This window comes from Apaloderma vittatum, unplaced genomic scaffold, assembly GCF_000703405.1.
Source record: "Apaloderma vittatum isolate BGI_N311 unplaced genomic scaffold, ASM70340v1 scaffold16042, whole genome shotgun sequence".
NCBI classification, from domain to species: domain Eukaryota; kingdom Metazoa; phylum Chordata; class Aves; order Trogoniformes; family Trogonidae; genus Apaloderma; species Apaloderma vittatum.
In genome coordinates, this window is record NW_009704306.1 from 21,450 (window position 1) to 36,742 (window position 15,293).

Sequence of the window (15,293 nt, forward strand, 5' to 3'; positions counted from 1 at the left end):
TTTTTCACAGGCGCGGTGTTAGCTGTTGCTTTAAAAACCTCTCACGTTGTCCCCAGAGATTTTTACACACACGCACACACACACACAAGGTACTCTGCCCATCCTACCTTTGCGAGGAGTTATTAGCCTGTGCTAATGCTGTCTAAATGCTCACTAGTTAGTAGCAATACTTATGGGAAAGAAGATTTATAGCCACTTGATTCAAAAGATTTTCAGCTAAAGCTAAGTAATAATTTCAAATGATCAAATATCATCTGCCACAAGAAGCAAATACACAGTACAATGATAGTTATGAAGCTTACTCTCAGCAAACTATATTAATCTTTTATTCAGATTTTACTTTTGGGAGTAGTAATATTCTCTGACAGAACGGTTCAGTCATCTTAAACCCAGTTTGAAGAAACAGCAGCGTTTTTCCTCAGTGAAATGGGGTTCAACAGGTAGAAATTCAGCCTAAAAATCTTGTGCAGTCTTGAGGTGGGTCTCGTGATTTTGCATCATGAGAAATTAGCTAGCCTTTTCCTCTTCTTTATTAAGAAAGCTATTTTCGTTGTCCATATTGGGCAACTGTATATAAATAGGCTAGTTTTATATCTTGGCAGGATTAAATGAGAAGTATGTATGTCTTTTTTCATATCCTTGAATATCAAAACAAGACAAGCCTATTTAGGAACTAGAATTTTATTGCTTAACTTGTATTTGCATCATGAAGTGAAGACATTCACTTTCATGGCACGTTTTCTACCAATGGCTTCCAAATGCCTCACAGCTCTCACAAAGCTGATTTTTTGCAGTACTTCTTTGAGATGAAACATTACTATGTTTTCTGACATGAAGAAGGGCTACAATAGGGTGGCAGAGCCTGAATCTGTGGTTCTGGTCGTGAGATGGTTTTATTAAATGTTTTCAGGATCATTTGAAATAGTTTCGTGAACAAACTGCAAGATTGTTTCGAAAACAAGAAGAAAAAGGTGTGCCTGCTACTTCTTTAGAACAAACGTTTACTAAGATAAGTAGTTCATCTTTAGGAATAGAGGATCACTAAGTATTGGGCTGTTTTTCTCCCCAGCCATGGTTTGGGGGAAGAAAGTAACCGAACTGTAACAGCAATGCTGAGCCTCCTCCAATGACAGGCTGGCATTCACAGGTGTAATTGTACCTGATCTGATCGGATGACCTCTCTGGGTTCGGTGGTAACAAATGCCAATAAAGTGCTAGTCTGGAAAACACTGAAGAGCATATAATGGTGTGATCTGGTCATCCCACTTCCAAGAGGATACAAAGAGTCAAATACAGACAATGTGGTCGAGGTGGAGCTTCTATATGAGAGAGCATCTCATGACTCTTTAAGTAAAGAGTAGTCATGTTATACGAAATAATGAAAGGTGCTGTAGGCAAAGACATAGCTGATTTAGTGACAAAAAAAATTTCTTCCAGGAATGTGTTGGTCTAAACTGCACAAATCTGCAGGGAAAAGTGAGATTTAACATGTCTTCCTCATGTAGAAAACTTCTGGAAACTTTGGATCTGTCAAAGCATCCCATTCTGATGCTTCAAGGCTCATTCGTTACAGAAAAAAACCCCAGGCAGTGACATGATCTCTGCATTTTCCTGTAGGTTACTTCAGTGTTTCTCAAGTTATTTAAGTTTTAAGAATTCATTGGTCACCTTCAAATTTGGCAAAATTATGCAAAGCTCAGAGATTGCTGGGTCCTGTGAAAACTACCAGTCAGGTAGTGTCCTGCTTTATGGACAGACCTGCTTCATAATCACATGGTTTTAGCCTGCAGATCTATGTGGAGAGAGCCCTAATCGCTGTTCATGGTCAGCCATGAGAGCCAGAAAAAGCAACTTAAATTTAAAAGCTCTAATTTGGATTTGAAACTACCTTTTTTTTTTTTTTTTTTAAAGAATGTAAGCTAATATGATTTAAAGACTTCATCCCTTACTTTGAAGTAAAAATTCAAAGTGATCAGTATCTTAATAGTACTTTGTCCTCTGGTGCAAAGAGTCAAGAATGAATTTTGCTGCAAATTAAAGAACAAACTTGAGTCTGAATCAAAACGTTGCTTTTTGGCCCAGCGTTAGTCTCATCCATCCTTCTCTATGTAGGAGGACCAGAGGCAGTCTGAAAGGCAAAGAACCTCAGGCTGACTCCATAAAGCATAGTTGACCACTGACACTTCACACCAGAACAAACAAAACAAGAAACCCACCACAGAGGAGGAGTCTGAAAAGGCAAAGCATTGGTCTTAATGCCTTAGATTTCTGTTAAAGGAAATAGCCAAAATGAAGATGATAATTAGCCCTCAGCCCCAAGATTACAAGCAGGTTCAGACTGAGGGGGGAAGGTAGAAACTTATCCCATGGGCAGGTAATTACTCGGTTGTCTAAGGAGCAAGGTTTTTGCATTGCTTTTGATGGTTTTTCTATGCATGACAGAATGGAAGTTCAGTGGTCTGAGCTGGATCTCCTACATTCCTCAAAAGACCAGTCAGACCAAGTCTTTGATAACAGACTCATTGGTTTGGCAATATGGAGCTTGAGGAAGTGTGCATACGTTCCCCTCCTATTTTATTTTATTTTACAATCTTTTTTTTTTTGAAGATCAGAGCATGCTTACAATTTTTATAGAACTCCTAAATCATTAAACTTACCACATATGCTTATAAATGGCTTTTGTAGTTTGCTTCACTTTTTTCATATGCTGGGTTTATATCAGGTAAACTGGAATAAATGCAGTTCCTGACTCCCACCTGATTCTTGATATCTCCATGAACGCTTGCTGGCAAATGGAATTAACTCTCTAGCACTTGAAATAGCCGCTAAATAAGGTCTGCGTGCTTTTCATCTTTCTGACCTTTTTGATCTAGTTACAAGTCAATTTGAGCATATAAGTGTATACCAACCTCAGTAGAGGTTGATACAACTCTCCATCATCTTCAGCCTTCAGAGGCTCCTAGCGAGTACAGCTGCTTTGGTCAGCTGGCGACTGGCTGTCGGGTCTCACCAGTTCCTAATTCAAAGGAGGAGAAAGTGCATAGAGCAGGTGCTGCTGAGGTGGTTGAAAAGGCTGGGATGAAAATAATACAGACAGAGCAATAGTAATGAACCAGTTGAAAACATAAACACAGAAATGTAAAGCCTAAAAATCTGAAGTGTCAATTTTCTTGTTGGTTTAAGTTTGTTGGGGTTTTTTTAACATCTTTTATATTTGCGAGATCTCTAAAGACACCCATGCCTTTTCTAGTAAAGGGATAAATACGGTACTTACTGGAATGAGATCTCATTTTGTTCCATTTCAAACCAAATAAGTGTGCTTTAGAGATCATGGGAAGTCTGTAAAGGGATTTACCCCCAAAGCTAACAAACCGACCATTGAACAAAGGGGAGAATAGCCCTTGTCTGAAGTCAGTGGTTACCAAAATGCAGTACCTTGGCACTCTGAGTGCTAGGTTATTTTCTTTGTAAACCGTGCTGTGGTATTCTGAAGCAAGTGCCTCATGCTGTGGTGCAAGATCTCTGCCTTTGCTGTCCCTCTTTTTCCTTTCATTGACATTCAGGGAAAACTACAGACGGTCTTCATTGCAACATTTTCCATACCTGTAAGCAGAGTCTGGCTCAGATGGGTCATAGGAGATTAATTTATTAGTAAATGTAAGGACTGCAGAAGCTATTAGCTGAAGCTCAGGCCAGAACCTTAGACATGGCCTCCAGATTATCCACTCAGCCCACAGCAGGGAACAGCTGACTCTAAATGTGCATCCAGGAGTGCCTAAATTCAGACATCACTAAGCCAAGCTCACAGGGTAGGTGCACCCCTGATTTCAGCACAAGTCATATCACTCTTTTTAAAAAAGACCTGATTCTTTCCTGTGCCCTCTGAGGGGTCTGGGAAAAACAAACAAACAAACAAACAAACAAAAGCAACCTAAATCACAAGCTGTTCTGGTGTGTTTCTGGCTGAATCTCATCAGGCAGTGGCTGGTGCCACGTTCAGAGCACTATTTTTTAATTCTCCTTCACTTCATACTTATCTCACTTTAGAGAGTGTGAAATTTTTCAGTTCATTATGTTCTGAACTGTTATTTAATTGAAGCCCCTAACGTTCAGTCAGTACATACTGCACACAGTCATTTAAAATATTCCAGCAGTGCACATTTTTTACAAGTGGTTCAATTGGAAGTGATCAAGGTTTGCGACTTTCAGCCTATAAAGGCTTCTGCTGTGGAAATGTGAAGTGCTGCTCTCAATAATTTCAAACTGCTTCCTAAGCAAGGCCTCTGTTCTGACTGTCTTAAACTGCAGCGTAATTTCACAGCACAGTGTATACCCAGAACATCCATTTAATGTCTCGCACAGAAAGAAGCAAGTTGTAGGGTTTGATGGAGCCCACTGGCTGTGGAGGGTGGCGAGAAGGCCTCCTCGCTAAACAGAGAGGTTGGGTAGGAGATTCGTGTTTCCCTTGCCCCGTCTTGTCCAGAAGTACTGGAGCAGAGTGACTGCCCTTGCTTCTCATGGCGGGTGTCGTGCTTACAGCTTTGTCCTCAGATCCAGAAGACCTTGTGTGCAACTGCAATAAAACCACAAAGAGTCTCTCTTCAGCGGTGCTCTCAAACTCCAGCATTGTAAGAAGGATGGCACCCTAGAAGAAAATAGGAAGAACCATTGCGTGAAGAGCCCAGGTCACAATCACCTTTCGTTTTCCTGCCCTGGAGTGAAGCCATAGTGAAGAGAAGGTTGTACTCAGGGATTAGGCACAGCAGCGCAGCTATTTAGAATTTACTCTGCCTGTATGTATGTCACAGGCTGCAACCTGTGACAAAACAGACTGCAAGTTTAATTTTCTTCGATTTTCCATAACTCATGTGGTGATGATAAAAGAAACTGTGTTAGAGGATGATTGTCTTCAACCATCCCAAGCTTGTGCCACAAAGGGAAGACTCTACTACTTGTGAGGGAGAAAATGAAGCTCTGTTTCACTGCTTGGGGATTACTAGCTGTCTGTTATGGTGGAGCAGGCTAAGGACAGTGGTAGATGACACTGTGTACCACACCGAGAAGAGTCTCCATTACCTTTCAGCGCTCAGATTTAAAGCTGAAGATGAGTCAGAGACTCCAGTTTTATTGAAAATGCTTGGTAATCTCTAGTAATGACCTAGTCTAACTAAAGAACAAGTGCTCGTTAAAGGTCATTTATCTGAGCAAAGTGTTAATTTTCCAAATTAACCTTCCACTTTAATTGATATCACCATGTATGCTGTTGGCAGTGGCTTCAGATATTGTAGCATGGGAAGACTGGACTTCCAGTGACATTTTTAATGAAAAAACATAAATCATCTTTCCTGAATGCTGTAATCAAGGTGTTCATTAGCTAATCCTGGACTGCAGAGGAACACCTGTATAAACAAGCAGAACTCTGTGAATCTTGGATATTTTGTAGGAATGAGAAGTCTTGCAGCCATAACCTAGTAAGTTGCTATCAAATATGGACAAGTCTGAAAAGCCAAAGATAGCAAAAGACCGTGAAAAAGACAGATGAAGCAGAAGGAGGCAGGATCTACACTACTGATGCTTAATGGAAATGCAGAACAAGTAGCTCAGGAACCAGCAGATTTAGGAAACTGCTTCCATGAAGATCCTGATGCTTTAAAGAGACTGATGAAAACACCAAGTATATCCTTTCCAGAATGTACTAGGAGAAAACACTCCAATTCTAGGTGTGTACCTTGAGGCTGCAAGAGTCCATTATATCACTCACCCTGAGCTCCTTGGTTGCATCCAGTTAGCTGGTACTGTCCCTAAAGTGTATTTGGCCAAGACAAAATCATCTAACGTTGATACAAAGACAGGAAAATATGACTATTCCATTGCTATTCTTGGCAGCTTGTTTCAACCTTTGATCACTCGCATTTTCAAAAATGAAATGTTTTCCTATTGCTTAAGGTCCTACTAGTAGATTTTGTACTGCTTTGTTTTGCTGAATGCAAAAGCTCTGTCTCTAGTCCCTGGAAATTTCCCGCTGTGAGTATACTCATATGGAATAATCAAGTTTACCTCCCAGGCTGCTTCTTTTGATGAGATAGGCAAAGAAAGCCTCACATCATCAGTTGTTTCCTTCAGCATGAGAGTCATTTTGAGGTGTCCCAGCTGTATCCTCTAGTTTTCCAGCACCTGTCAAAGATTCTTCCACTGGAGTGTATGCTGGTACTTTTAACACCATGGCTGTTTATGGTGGTATTTATGATTTTAATTGTCATTTTGCCTGGTCAGATATCAACATGTTTCAGTAATTGCCTTTGTCTTAGGGCTTCTTGACACTCTCATTGAGTTCTGTGCTTATTCTTTGGATCACCACTATTGATGACTCAGTTTCCGCACTTCACAGGTGGAGCCTGTATTCTGATTTCCAAACATCCATCTTTGAATTCAGGTGCATTTAAAAGATTCTCAGATTTCACGATCTCAGTTTAGCAAGAACATTGGACCAGAATGTAAGAGCTCCATGATTATCTTTACTTATTGTGCCTGAAATTGTTATGTCATCTTCAATTCTTTTTTTCAGATTAATTTCTTACTTCTGTAAGTCCAGTGTTCGGCTTTTTTTAATCTTCCTAAGTTCGTGTGCTGCATGCCATGTTCTGACAAGAAGCTCTACAGTCAAGTTTAATGTCTTCTGGAATATTTTTACTTATGTAGATAAAAATAGGGACATGTTCTCCAGTACATTTTTTTGGAACAGAGATTGCTAAACTCCACACTTTTCACATTTAGTCATAATTTTAGAATAACAACAGTACAGAACTGCTTGGAAAGTTTGTGAAGTTCAGCTCCAAATTCAATTTTCTCAATAGGAGGTTGAGTCCTGTCTCTTCAGGTACCTTCACTGTTTACTGTTGACAAGGACTGTACAGTGTGGCTGGTTATGTCTCTTGTTAAACATGTTCATGCCCAGCAGTTAGTTTGGACATCACTCAGTAAGGAAGAACATGGATCATCTGCACTAGTCAATTCCCAAGGCAGACATCTGGTAGAAATGGTCTGAAAGAAATGCCTCTGCTCAGCCAGGCTATGTCAGGGCAGAGACATTCGTGAGCTGTGTCAGGGCTGTAAGGTTCCTTACAGGGGGCTGTGCAAGCCTTCACAACGGAGAGGAGCAAGTGGACTCTCAAATGCAAGTTGCACCTTCAAAATGATTTACAAATCTCAAAACGCATGCAGGTTTTAAAACTAAAGGACTGATGGGCGGCAGGCCTTTGGTGACAGAGGAAGGCTGAGTCAAAATTCATTTTAACAACTGGGAACGCCTGGAAGGGCAATAGAAGCTGCTCGACTAAAGCAGTTTCTGGAGGTAAGGGCTTGGCGTGGGTTAGGGATGGGCCGGGCCGGCCACTAACACCGACAGATGCTCTCTAACCCTCTCTTCCCCCCAAATGGGAAGGAAAAGGGAATGAGGCAGAGAGACTTACGGGTTAGAGAAGTAAAAAATAGAACAACTTTAATGAAATAATGATAGAAACAATAGTGGAATGATAAAAGTAAAGAACTATGTACAACTATAGATAATAGCCCGATATCAAACCCGACTCTCTCCCCCAGTAGCAATCCCCACTGGTGCTGCAGAGCAGGAGGCACTGGGGAAGCCCCAGGCTCAGCGGCGGCGGGAGCTGGATTCGGAAACTCAGGATCCGGATCAAAAACAGGAGGTCGGATGGAGTCCTCCCTGGACACCGGCCATTGCAGAAAAGGGGTGAAACTCTCGTGGTCACTCAGTTTATACTAAATACGACTTATATGAGATGGAATACTCTTGTTGGTCATCTGTCCTGTCTATTACCCCCTGGAGGTGCAACCTTTTACTGCCTTGCGACCCCTCTTACTACCCGGCACCCCCAGCGTGGCACATAGAGCCAGCAGTGGCCTTGGTCACTACAGGAATAAGTATGGGCAAGAGCCTTTCTGCATCCCAGTCCCAGGCAGTGACTGTAAACATCAGGTGTTATCACTGCCAGCAGCACACACTGTCTGCAGAAACATGCTGCTAACTCCAGGAAGTGCAGCCTCTAAGAAGAGACTGAGCTGGAAAGTAAAAATCACTAAACAGGACTGGGTTTTTAGCTAAACCCGGGACAGGGCTGAAGTTGCTCTGCAAAAGCTGTCCCTGGGAGAGTGGGGAACGTGCAGGCACCGGCCAAAGCAGAATGGCAAAGCTCTGGTGAGTGAGGGAAGTCTTTAATTCTCTGTTTTCTATCAATGTTGTAGAATATTTATATGTATTATAAACAAATGTTTTCCTGTGTGTGTTTGTGGAAAGTAGCTTGGCCTGGATTATTATCTGTCAATCCTCAGTGAAGATAGTGACAGAAAAATTGGGATTAGGCCCTGTTCACCTCCCGCTGAAGGCATGTGTTAGGCTCAGCCCATCCATATTTAGTTCCTCGTTAACTCCAGTGGACAGTCCCTTTGTTATTGCCTGAGTTGCTGTATCAAAGCTCACCTGCAATCATGACCATGGCCACGAGTGACCTGAAGTCAGGCTAGTGAGAGTGGCATCTGCTCTGAGTGGGATGCTGCCAGACCACAGGCATGTGGAGCAGAGGTGCAGTCCTCACACCCACCCCCGGCAATTTTTTTTCTCAATCCCTCCTGCATTTTGTTCTGTGTACCTGCCGTCACAGATGCTGTAGAATTTGTCCTTCATACATGACCTTCACCCACATCTCACACAGAATCCAAACACAAAGAATACAGGTGATTTTAAAAGTGTGAATTATTTCCTGGTTTTTACAGCCACAGGATTCACATTTTGGTGTGCACACATGGATGTTGGCTTGTAGGATCTTCACGTGATGTTGAAAATGACTACTAATAAGTTTTGCAAACAGCTGGGAAAAGAAAAATGTAATGCAAATTATCTGTACTGTACTGATGCTGGAGGCCACGGGCAGATTGGTGACCCATGACACTAGAAACTAATTCCAAAGAGCTCATAGCCTAATAGCCGGTCATTCTTTTGTGTGAATGTTACATTCGATTGTTCCAAATCTTAACGATAACTCAGCTAGTGAGAGTTGTAAAGTTCTGGAGGAGAAGATTTCTAAATGAAAGATCACAATTCTTTCCAGGGTATATGCCCCATTAATATCCAAACCTCCTGCCACATTGTATAACTAAAATGAGCTAATAACCTTCATTTCATCATGAGGCTGTATTTGCACTCCAAAACTTGCCGTAAAGGTCTCAATGACAGATTTACATAGCACTTTAAAGAATATCTTGGAAGAAGTTTGAATCTTATTTGCTTAGGATCAAGCAGAATCATTACTGGCACTCTGAGAGGAAAATTGCTCCCTAGTTTCCTCCAAAGCTTAAACCAAATGAATAAATACTATTGGTTTTGGTTTAAAAAAAAAATTAAAATAACTCTTCATTTTGACTTGAGTCTATCATAACTACCTCATGTCTAAATCACAGAAGTCTTAGTATTTATTACCTTGGAGTGGCTACCCTAATTCTCAAGATAGGTAGCATGTTTACTGCACCAAAGACAGGCAGAAACCTCTGTGTTAGTAAGTCTGGGTCCCTGAAGCTACTGTTTTTCATATTTATCTAGAATCCCATTCATAAACTCATAAAGTTGCAGTTTAAAACCAGTTACATTATTTGATCCCACTGCCTGTACTTAGGAGTTGCTTCCCAAAGCCCTATTGATGCGGACGTGAGGAGTCAGTTTCTTCTTCAGTTGAAAATGGAGTTCTTCTCCAAAACACCAAGAATGGTTCAAGAGATACCCTTGCCTTACACGCCGCTTGTTAAGCCTGAGACTGGTTTTATAGCAAGAAAGGAAAACACGCCAAAATCTAGTGAATGAAAATATATATCAGCACACTACTTACAGGTGCAATTAAAGAAGAAATACTAGCAAGCTCTGTGAGCTGTGATGTACTGCACTGCCTTCATTTAAACTCCTTGTGCTCTCACACTGCTTTGAGCATCAGCATTTGAGCTGATTTGTGTGGAGAGTTGTACTAAAATACACATTTTTACACAGAGTGACAAGCTTTTGTACTCTTAACCAACAGAGATATGTAAAGTCTAGTTGAAAGCTAAATTATGTGGACATTCTTGAATTTTATTTTTTTTTTTAATGAGCAGATTTTATTAGACCTTTCTGGTAAAAGAGCCTTGGAAAATCTAGGAACCCAGAAAGGGTCTCTCTAGGATCCAAGTCCCTCGGGGTTGCTGAACAAAGTTTAAACAACACTTTGCAGTGCTTCAGCTGATGAAACGACCATGGTGGGTAGTGCTGGTGCTGCCTGGGAGTAGGATGCACATTGAGAGTCAAGCATCCCAGCAATTCCACTGCCCTACCCTGTGATTTTAAGAAGGGTGCTCTGTTTTTCTATGCCTGCTTCTCCACCTATAAAAAGTCATTTTGAGCCAACTGCTTTGAGAGTAGCAAATACTGTCCAGAGATTCCCTGGAAGAACTGATTTAATTTGGTCAAGCCCTGTTGGGTAGTATGGTGGTAACACAGCACTGATAATATCAGGGAAGAACCATTCTTCAAATCTCTGATGTTTCTTCTCCTTGTGACTGAGGAGTTTAGACTTAAGGCTACCATGCCATTTCATCAAATGATTTAGAAATTAGTCTGTTGAGCTATGGCCTAAATTCCCTACTGCATTAAAACGGGCAACAATGTTTTTAGCCAAGTGTGAATCATGGTAGCAGGTACCAGGGTGCCACGTGCCACAGCAGATCATGTCATCACTGACAAAACAGCAAAACAAGACTTTGTGCCGGGAAGGCACTATGGACCTGCATTTCAGGGATGTTGCCCACTTACACTGCCAGCCCAATCCTGAAGAGCTGTGCTTATTCAACTCACTTGGTCAAATCCAGAGGCAGAAATGTGGAAACCGGTGGCTGTGGGCAGACTTCTGAGGGGATGCAAAAAAAAGTGGTGCTTCTAATCTCAGCCCTTGCATTTTTCTGAAAATAATTAGCTGAAGGGAAAATAAAACGCCTTCTATCCTTGCAAAGCTGGGTGGAAAGGGAAGCGCATCCAAGATTGCTTCAAATGAAACAGCAAGGCTCAGAGGAACCAGAGACCTCTGCTTGTGAGCTGCATGCCTTACTCCTGAGACAAGTTTATGAAGGAATGGAGTGTCTTTAATCATTTAATTTGGTTAATTTAAAAGTACATATGCATAATTTATTTACAGAGAGGTAAAAACCTCTAATTCTTGCATTTATTATTGTAATGCACAGTATTAGAGTGAATTTTTTTTACTATTGCAATCTGCACACTGTCTGAGAGTGTTAGTGTTGTACACATCATGCCTGAGAGAGTGTGTTTGAGGGGGCTTGAGACTCCAATTCGTATGTACCATCCTCCATAAATTATGTACATAACTTCCATTTATATAGAAAGGCGTTGCAAAAATTATAATACAAATTAATTTACAGGGCTTTTATTCCCAGCCATTGTATCATGCCCCTTGTTTTAAAGGAAAAAAAAAAAAAGTCTTCTATTTCCCACTCCACACTGTAAGGGGGATTTGGTTTTGGTGATACTGCAATAATGCCTTATGTTGAAGGAACATTTAGCTCATTCAGAGTGAAACCCAGGGAACTCATCTTGTTGAAACTATTTCCAAATACAATTTATGCAATCTATTCATATAAGTGGGACACCTTTTCTAATTCCAGCTGATGGAAATTTAATTGCCAAGTTTGAGCCTTTATCAGGATATCTACCAGTTTTCAAGAACTCCATGGATGGACAAAGAATTCAGTGAGGTCCGGATCTTTCACAGGGTTTGACACTAATTCTGACCTTCTCAATGTGTAAAACGTGAGCCCTGGAAAACCTGGCTGAAGAAAAGAAAGGGAATTAATTCCCATTCCCAGGTAGAAAGGGAACTGATTCTCATTCCCAGGTAGCTTTAAATTGATCCAGCCTGACCCAGAGGGTTTCTGCAATGTAAGTACCAGCCCACTCACCTTTAGATATCTGAATTTTCCCTCATTCGTGTTCTGACCTGGGCTATACTTTGAGCAGCCAGCTCCACTGAAGGCATTGTGTGTCCACCATAATGCCTCTCATCACTAATTCACAGTCCCTTGACATGTATGAAAGCTTAAATTATTTCCTGCAGTGTGCATTAGCTTGCACATGTCTAAGCTGAATTTCATCTTCCATCATGCTGTCTGGTCAAGTCTTTCTGGAACATGTCGTAGCTCCCCATAGTCTTGAGTAACCTAAAAAATTCTGTGTCATCCGGACATTTTGCTAATTCACTATTTACATACTTACTCCCAGGTCACTAAGAAACATCTCTTACTACAAACTTTGGGCTGGCAGGCATAAATTCTTAATGTATATTGAAGCCATGAGCCAATCTAGGGCTATTTTTTAGTCTGATTTATTTGAAGTAGCTCTTAATGGTTTATCAGTAGCTGCTGAAGGCCATGAAATCTGCAGTAGCACTACAGGTTTTGCTTTCTTGAGCTGGGGTTATCAATGGAGACAACAGGGCTCACATTCTGCTCCCCTGGACTAGGAGATATCTCTTTCCTAAACCTGTGTGGGACGTGAGCCTCTTCACTGTATTTTTCCTGTGCAGGAAGGATAACAACTCCCAAAGGCAGCAGCAGCTAGTCACGGTGCAGAAAGAGTAGTATACGCCTCTATTCTAGGAAACTGGGTTGACCTATTCCCCTGCCTGCTTGGATGTGGTTGGCACAAGAGGAGGAAACAGGGACTAACAGAGGCAGGCAAGAGCATGCACAGGGGCAGGGAGAAGGGATGCGGGCTAGTCCTCCTTGTTGCTGAGCCTCTCACCAAGGTTCACTCCACTATCTCTGCTTGTGCTCTAAGGCAGGTATTGACTTGTCCCTCAGAGTAGCTCCCTGTCTCCTTTCCCTGGAAATGCTGAAGGAAACATGGTGATACAGCTCTTTTTCCCAAAGAGGAGATTCTTAGGACTGATGGGCCATGTTGAGCAGAGCAGATGCAGTGTCTAACAGTGTCCCTTGGGAAGAAAGCATGATATGGTCTCATCCTTTAGTGTGGGATGCCCCTCAAGAGATTCATTTAAACTACCTAGTTCCTCTGCTTGTCATTGTAGAAACTTTATTTTTTACTTCATAAATACTCTTTGTTTCTTCCTAAGCTACACTGTCAATGCTCATAGTGACAAAGAGGGAGGTGCTACAGGCTGTTGCTTTGGATGAAAAGGAGGGGATTTAGGCAATATAGGTGATGCAGAAGGTAATGCTGGATTTTGAAATTTTAAGAACTAAAATTTAAAGAGGAGGAGGAATGTCCTTTTTCTCTGTCCCTTACACGATCTGAAATATTTGAAGGTTATGAGCTCTGCTGGCAAAGCCAGCATCAAACTGAAAAGGTTAGTATCAGTGTCTGCTGTGATGTCTAGCAGTAGGAAAGAAAAAACATGAGCTAAACACCTAAACAGTTGAGAGTTACCACTATCAATGACGCTGTGTTGACAACTATAGAATGGTATCTATTCCTCAGAGGTATATGTTGTTCCAGGATATATGCAGGCTTGAGTATATGAGGCTGATTTGGATTATGATTGGCCACACATAGAATGGTTATCTTTACAATCAGAAGAAAAGAGAGTTTTAATTACAAGCACAGTAACACTATCAAGTTGGGGCAAATCCTGTGCTTAATCCTGTGCCTCTGATATAGGGTTTCACTTGGTTTAGATTCACATCTTCAGCTCTGTCTTGACATCACTTCCTGAACTGGATGGTTTTGGTAGAATAATTTTTCAATAAAATGACAGAAGGCAGAGAAATATTTGACTCTCAGGCTGAGCGCACTTGCAAAAATACTATTCTGCTCATAGCTCTCACCTGAACATGGGAAAAAGGCCACAGAGCTGCACAGGTACCTTTGCAAACCATCTCTCATTCATACTATGGCAAGGGACAAGTGTGTCCCCAGCTGTCAGCTCAGGCCTCTGGTCTTGCTGGGGAAATCAGCAGCAAAAACCCACCCACGTCCTGTCCCTCCACCACACCTGGTAAGGATGAGAAGTCTCTGATTCCAACTCGTCAATGCTATTCTATGGAGCAATACTTGGGTGAGCTTCCTTTGGTGTTCAGCCTTTCACACGTAGCTTGCATTGATTGAGAGTGCTTTGGCAGCGAGCTAACGAGCTCTGTTACCTCTGGGTGGGGGCTGTGCCGCAGGGGCTGTGAAGGCACCTGCTTCCCCCAGATCATGTTCAGTCACCTGGTTCACAGCCTGGAGGCTCTGGACAGCTCTGCCTTAGATTACATCTCCCACTTCATGCTGCACCTCATCACCCTCTCCACCCTCCTCCCTGTCCTCCAGCCTTTCCTCTCCCCTCCTGCCCTTGGCCACTCTCAGCTGTCTCTGCCCCTCCAGCCATCCTCGCTCGCCTGTCTGCATTCCTCTCTGTCTGCCCCGTTTGCCACCAGCCACAGCATCCAACAGACTGTGCCTCTCTTTGGACAGACCAGGGCAGTCACTGACAGCTCTCCACAGGGCACTGGCCCCCAGCTGACAGCAAGGGCTGTTTCCCTCCAGCTGCATTTGAGGTGGCTTCTAACTCCTCAGGGGCTCCCTGGAACAGCCTCAGGGAGCTGGAGTTCAGCAGCGTGACCCCCCAGCAGGGTTTTGTTTGAGTGTTGGGGAGGTAAGGTAGGCAGGTTGGGGGTTGCCTCATTGAAAAGGAGGAGACTCGGGTCTGCAACTTAGTGGATGAGGTGGTGGGAAGGGGAGCAAGGGGCAGCACCCTGAGGAGCAGGGTGCGCTCGAGGCTGTTTGGGAGCTGCGGTTCCAGGTGCGAGCTCAATCATAAAGCAAAACTGCCTCCAGCACTGCCCTGTCAGGGCATGGAAATGAGGCCAACCCCTGCTCAGGGGAAACGTAAAGTCCCTCTTCTTCCCATGGCACCCAGGCCAGGCCTGCCCTTACTTGCTCTGCAGAGGGCTGAGAGCCCTGGAGGGAGCTCGGCCCCGGGCTGAGGGGTCCCACCAGCCAGGAGCTCTGCCCATCCCCTCGGCCCCACAGAGCCGGAGGGACCCGGCGCGGTGATTGTCTGCCTGGAGCTGGAGCTTTCAGAGCCCTTGAGTTTTGTTAGAGGAGGAGGAGTTTCTCCCTTGACATTTTCACAGCTCCAGAAGAAACAGGAGGGATTGAGCACAGCGAAGACAAAGAGGTGATCCTGCCCTACCGGGCTTTGATAAACCCAGGCAACCAGCCACCACTTGTTCTTACAATCCCT